Genomic DNA, 6,000 nt, shown 5'->3' with positions numbered 1-6,000 from the left:
GCCTTTCCTGTCTTTTTTTTTTTTGGAGGGGAATAGTGGGTATGGAGGAATTCGATGTGTAGAAACAGCAAGAGAAGAACCCGCTTCCTCCGAGAGGGCGAAGCCAGTGGCCGAGGCTGAGGGCAGAGGTTGCCGCGGTGGACGTGGTCAGCATCAGCTCCTGGGCACAGAGGGGACCAGGCCCAGTGGCCGCGGGGGTGGGGATCCCCGGGGCCGGGGCGGGGCGGCCGCAGCGGGCCGGGCTGGAGGCGGGGCGGGCCGGGGCGGGGCTCCGGAACCGTCTCGCAGGCTGCGGCGGCCGCGGGAGAGGCGTCTACGGCAGCGGCGGCTGGGGCAGCGGCGGACGGGCGGCCGAGCAGGGCGGCGGCGGCTCCGGTGAGCGCGGCGCGGACGCGGCGGGGGCGCGGCCGGGGGTTTGCAGGAAAGCGGGCTCCTAGGGCGCTGGGCGAAGCCTGCCGTCCTTCCCCAGCCCCCGACGCCCAGCAGCCTTGAGAGCGGGCGGGAGAACCCAGGACCCGGTCCTTTAGCCCTTCTCCTGCCATCTCCGTCCAGAGGTCCGTCTCTGCGCCCCATTGCCCCTTTTCCCCGAGCACAGCCTCCTGATGTGTTCTAGAATCTAGATCACCCCCTTGCCCAGTAACCACTCACCCCCACCCCTGACCCCCCCCAGGTATCATTATCTCCAAAGTCATTCTTCCAGGCGACCCCAAACCTCTGCTTACCCTTTCCCCACGAGGACAGGCCCGGCCCCCCACCAATCCCTGCGTTCCTAGAGGCAGAGATGAGCCCTCCCCAGCGCCTACACCCTGGACTGTCTGGACCCTTCCACTGCCACCTGCCCCCCCCCCCCCCGAGATTCTTAGCCAGGCCCCCTTGCCATCTCCTTTCCCCTCCCCTCCCAATCTGGAGAAAGGGTTGACTTTATGGATCCTGAGCTTGGGAACAATTTGACCCACTTCCCAAAAGGCTGGTCCCAGGCCAGCTGTGCTATTTGGTGGAGACACCTGTCTTGCCTGCCAGCTGAAGGACTGAGTGGTCTCTGTCAAAACCGGCCAGCTGGTCTCTGGGTCCTCCTCCTACCTGCCCTGATTCACTGGCCAGTATTCCCAGTGACCAGGACCCCCCAAGAGCTTCATCATTGAAGATCTCCAAAGCTACATGCAGACCTTAGCCCAGATTCCCAGAACTTCCTCCGCCACTGCATTGGGAGAGCTGCACTTCCTGGCCTGATCCCCTGGCCTGGGCCCCACCTCACAAACGCACCTTCCTTTCCCCACCTGCCCCCTGGGCAGAGTAACAGCTTTGTCTCCCCTGTAGCTCTGTGGCCTTCCTTTCTTTTCATGTTTGAAACTTTTCCCTCTTTCACTAGTAGTCACCATCCCTCTGGTTGGACGTGGGCCATCTGCAGGGCATTGAGTCCCCAGGGCACAGAGCTCTGGGCTGGGACCATGAAGGGCTGCCACCTATGCTGGGCCAGCATGAGAAGGGTGGCCGCTAGCCGGGTCAGGCTGGGCATCTGGGTATGGGGCCGGGACTCTCTGGCATATCCTGGCTTCCCCTGAGCTCCCGAAGCAGTCGGGGCCAGGGCTTGCTGTGCTGTGAAGAGAGGAGGCAGTGCAGGGGCTGTTTCTCTTGCATGCTTCTGACTGTCTTCTGTTGCTATGGTGACAGTTTTGCCTCCCTTCCTCCTTCTGATTCTTCTGGGAGTTGGTTTTTATTGGTCTGTTGTCCTGTCTTTTATGGCTTTAATTTCTTCTTTCTACTTGCTCTGAAATAAACAGTCATAAACATGGGCTCTGGGCCCAGGCTGGGGGCTGGCAGAACTTCACCTCATCCTGGCCTGGACTCCCGTGAGGAAAAATAGGGCAAAGAGGTGGGGACAGACCTTACACTCCCCTGCCTCCAGCTCTGCGCAGGGGGCATCGGCATGGCATCAGAGTCCCAGGCACACAGTGGGTAGCATCCTGCCTCGGTGCTAATAATAGATTTCAAGTGTGGTGGAGGACTTGCCTGTGCTACTTCCTTTCATCTTTGTGACAGTTCTGCGGGGTCAGGAGCATGTACCCAGCTTTGTAGAGTGGGCTCTTTCCCTGAGGTTACTGATTTTAGCACACAGTGCTCAGTTTTTGAAATGAATGGAACAGGGGCGAGTGGGCATCGCATCGGAAGGTGGTCCCCAGTTTCCTCACCCCTCAGTGTGCCGCTGGACTCCTGCCGAGGCACGCTGGCAGGCAACTGCCTGTCAGATCCCTTTACCCCAAGTACTGGGACCCAAGTTGAGAGGAGAGTAAAGCCACTTGTGACTTCCTGTTTTTTCTCAGCACTGAGAAGCATTCAGTTTGCTTTTACTCTTATGGCCTAGATGCAGCTGGGTGAGTCAGGGACACTGAGAGCCAATCAGTCCCTCCCGAGCCAGCCCTTGCTCAGGGCGCACTAGGCCATAGGGTCACCCACTGTCAGCTGTCAGTGACACTCTTCAGAGAAGCTGTCCCTTCTCTTTCCTTTTATTTTTCCCTTCAGTGCACATCCTCTTCTTCCCCACATCCTCCCCTTTCTCCCTCCACATGGCCTGTGCTCCACACTTGTTAATATTTATAATAAGCTGAAAAAGCATTATGGTGAAAGTCCAGAGAGTCAGCAGCCTCAGGTCAAATGTTGGCCCTGAGGAAGTGCCTTTATTCATATGGGCCTCAGTTTCTATCTTTAAAATGGTGTTGACGGCCTCTGTCCTAATGGCCATAGTTGCTTGTTCTTGTAGGAGGGAATAGAGTAGCTTATAGAGAGTGCTTTGAAAGACTAAAAGCCTGAATGACTCATGTCATCCTCATCTTGTTAGAAGGCCTCGCTGTCAAAGAGACCCTGAAACACAGCCCAGATCCAGAACTGACTTAGAAAGAATTACTGTGAGATCTCAGGAGTAGAGGCCTTCTTTAGTCATCTTGCCCAACCTTGATGTCATTCAACTTGTTTTTTTTTATTTATCCACCTTACACTAATTGAGCATCTACTCTGTACCAAATACAATTGTGGGAACTGGAGTTTAAAAAATGATTACAATGACTGTTCAAAGCATGTAGTCTGGGGGCGAGGACAGATGTGGAGAGTCCCTTGTGCTAGAGTCAGAGACATGGTGTGAGAGGGGAAAGGCAGGGAGGTGTGAGGCCCAAGATGGTGACCCATTCCGGTTGAATCAGGCAGCCTGTGCTTCGTAGCTGAAATACAGCAGTCCTGCCCCTGCCCACTTGGCAAGCCATTGTCTGGCCCTCACAGGGATGGGGTGGTTGCTGCAGAGCCCCTCATTCAGACGGGAGCAGCACGTGGCAGGGAGCCAACTGGCCTTCCTCTCGGAGTTTTGACTCATCCACTCATATTAGCCTCTGGTTCCTGTTCCATCTTAGTCAAAATCCTTTCCCAGAGGCTGCTTGGTGATCAGAAAGAGAGGATTTTGAGGTCAGACCTGAGTTCAGATTCTACTACTGTTGCATCCCAGCTGCGAGACTCTGAATGAAGAACCTCTCTGAGCCTCAATTCTTGTGTCTGTAAAATGGCAATATTGACATCTGCCTTCTAAGCAGTAAATGATCTTATATGTTTATAGGGTCTGGCACAGTGCCCACCTCACAGCAGACTTGCTGTTATTTAGTTATATTGATTAGAAAAGAGTTCTCAGTTACTGGGCCTCTGGGTCCTCTTAGAAACGTGGTGGGAAGCTCTTTGGACTGATTCTGGCCCTCAGAGATCCATTTATTATTTGGAAAGGTTGAAAATTGCCCATGCTCACATTCCTGGTGCTGCTGGTTAATCTGTGCATTATCTCTTACCAGATAAGCTCTGTTCTACAACACCAGGCGCTGAGCAAATCACCAACGCCTTTGTTTTCTCAGAAAGAAGCACATTGGAAATGGCAACAAACACCCTGAATTTCAAAAACATGTGACTATCTGTGAGAATGCTTTAAGTGGATGTAGTTCGATGAGTTTATTTTTGCTTTTGTTGCCTTTGCTTTGGTGGCAAATCCAAAAATACACTGCCCAGATTCATGTCAAAGAGCTGACTGCCTATGTTTTTGTTCTATGAATTTCATGTTTTCAGGTTTTCCATTACAGTTTCCAATGCTTTTTGAGTTAATTTTTGCGTGTGATGTGAGCTCGTGGCCCAGTCTCATCCTTGTGCTCGTGGCTGCGCAGAGTTCCTTAACACTGTTCATTGGAGCGACCGTCCTTGCCCCATTGTGTATGTTTGGTTCTTCCATCAGAAAAATACTTTAAAAGGAATGCCCCATATTTTTTATCCTGGGCATGTTTTGCTTCCTTTTCTTATTTTAAAGTTACCATAGATGTGTGTTTACTTTTTTTCCCCCCCAAATCATCAATACAACTTTTTGGAATTGACATCATCATCCATTTTGTACAGTTATGGAAACCCGGGGAAGGTGAGGTCACTTGCACAGACCCTAGCAGTTAGTAAGTGGCTGGGCCAGAATGTAAAACCGGGACCTACTTGCTCTGTGTGGCTCTCCACAGTCTTGTCATTTCCTTGGCTGGCATGTCAGTGACCTAGAATAATTGTGTTTGAAGAATGCGAACAGACTTTCACGGGGGTGGGGGTAGGGGTGGAACTGGTCAGTGTCAGTAACTCAGACTCATAGTAAATATTTAGAGACTTTATTAGGGTTTTGCTCTCAGCACAGCATTAACGAGGCTTTCTGCAGTTGGCAGAGACTTCTTTTCTAGAAGTGATATATGGAAGAATGTTTCATGTCTGTGTTAGGAGGAGACGTTTGACGATGTTAGGAGTAGCTTGCTTTGCATGAGAAGGGGTTGCTGGTTTGTCGTGGAAATAAATTGAACTGATTTTATAACTGGACTTATGAGGGAAAAGCCTGAGAGGTACATCCCAGGGATGGGGGATGGAAGCAACAAGTATAGGAGCATGGGCCCACAAATGCAAGGTGGGTTGCATTTAGGCACGTAACTCCCATCTAGGAAGATGGAGGTGTTGAAGAACAATTACAGAATTTGCTCACTAACCTTTCTCAGGGAGCTTAGAAGCCTGATATGAGTAGTTTAAGCATCCCATTGTCCCACTGAGCCCAAGTGCTGGCCACGGGTGTCACGTCTGCCAGCAGTGAGCTTACCGGGTCTGGCTTAGCACTGTAGACAGACGCGTTTCTCTTTGCAATTATCTCAGGCCTGCGTTTGGTGTCTGCTTATTTAATGACTTCCCTTTCTAATAAAAATTCTATATGGCATGTATAATTAGATCTTTAAAATGAAACTGGTGAAGGCAGTGTCCCCAAAGAGTTTAATTGCAGTTTATGATGGATCAAGCATAAAAATGAGGTCATTCATTCATTCATTTAACGAATGTGTGCAGGTTGGGTTCTTAATCCTGTGTTGCATGAGATCAGACACTGTGATCAGTGTGGACGGTCCCTGCCTACAGGTAGCTCTCACTCCACGGGGAGGTAGAGGAAGACAGGGACCCAAGTGGCGCTTGACGAATGTCATACAGAGTGCAGAGTCCCAGGGATACTAATTGTCTCAGTTCAGTGCAGCACAGCCTGTTTCTTCCACGTGGGTGTTGCCTGTGAATTACAACTGATGTATAGCAGGGAGGGAGAGCATATGGCCCGGATGGCTAATGACCCCGGCTCCGTGCTGCTCCTCACTGCCCGAGTGGGAGCGGAGCAGGTCTCTGCACTTCAGTTCCACTGGTGGTGGAACAAGAAGGCTGGATTTCATAACTTACTGGGCCCTTCCACCTGTGGCCAATGATTCTAATAAGCCCTCGGGCTCCTCTTCCCGAGTGACAGGTGACAAGGCAGCAGCTGGCAGCCTCAGCCAGCCGGGTTGCCAAGGCAGAGCTGGGGATAGGGACAGCCAGGTGTGTTTTCAAAGCCTCCTCCCAAAGCGCAGAGAAAGCTTGCTTTTGCCTCCGAGGAGGGAACCGCGTTCTGATGGAGCATCTAATAGATGACTGGCGGTCAATGCTGTGACA

The 6,000-nt window shown here is 51.8% G+C and overlaps 1 protein-coding gene across 2 annotated transcripts in view; it reads left to right on the top strand.

Moving 5' to 3' along the window:
- The first annotated feature begins 265 nt into the window (after window positions 1-265).
- The window catches only part of CYRIA (CYFIP related Rac1 interactor A), a 97,810-nt gene continuing 92,075 nt past the window's right edge, over window positions 266-6,000 (top strand). For both annotated transcript variants that reach the window (XM_066386185.1, XM_066386183.1), the window contains exon 1: window positions 266-375. The gene's annotated coding sequence lies outside the window, so the exon portion shown is untranslated. The remainder of the gene's footprint in view (window positions 376-6,000) is intronic.

Source organism: Saccopteryx leptura, chromosome 5 (assembly GCF_036850995.1).
Source record: "Saccopteryx leptura isolate mSacLep1 chromosome 5, mSacLep1_pri_phased_curated, whole genome shotgun sequence".
NCBI lineage: Eukaryota > Metazoa > Chordata > Mammalia > Chiroptera > Emballonuridae > Saccopteryx > Saccopteryx leptura.
The sequence above is the reverse complement of the archived record's forward strand: the minus strand, read 5'-3'. Positions and strand labels throughout refer to the sequence as shown.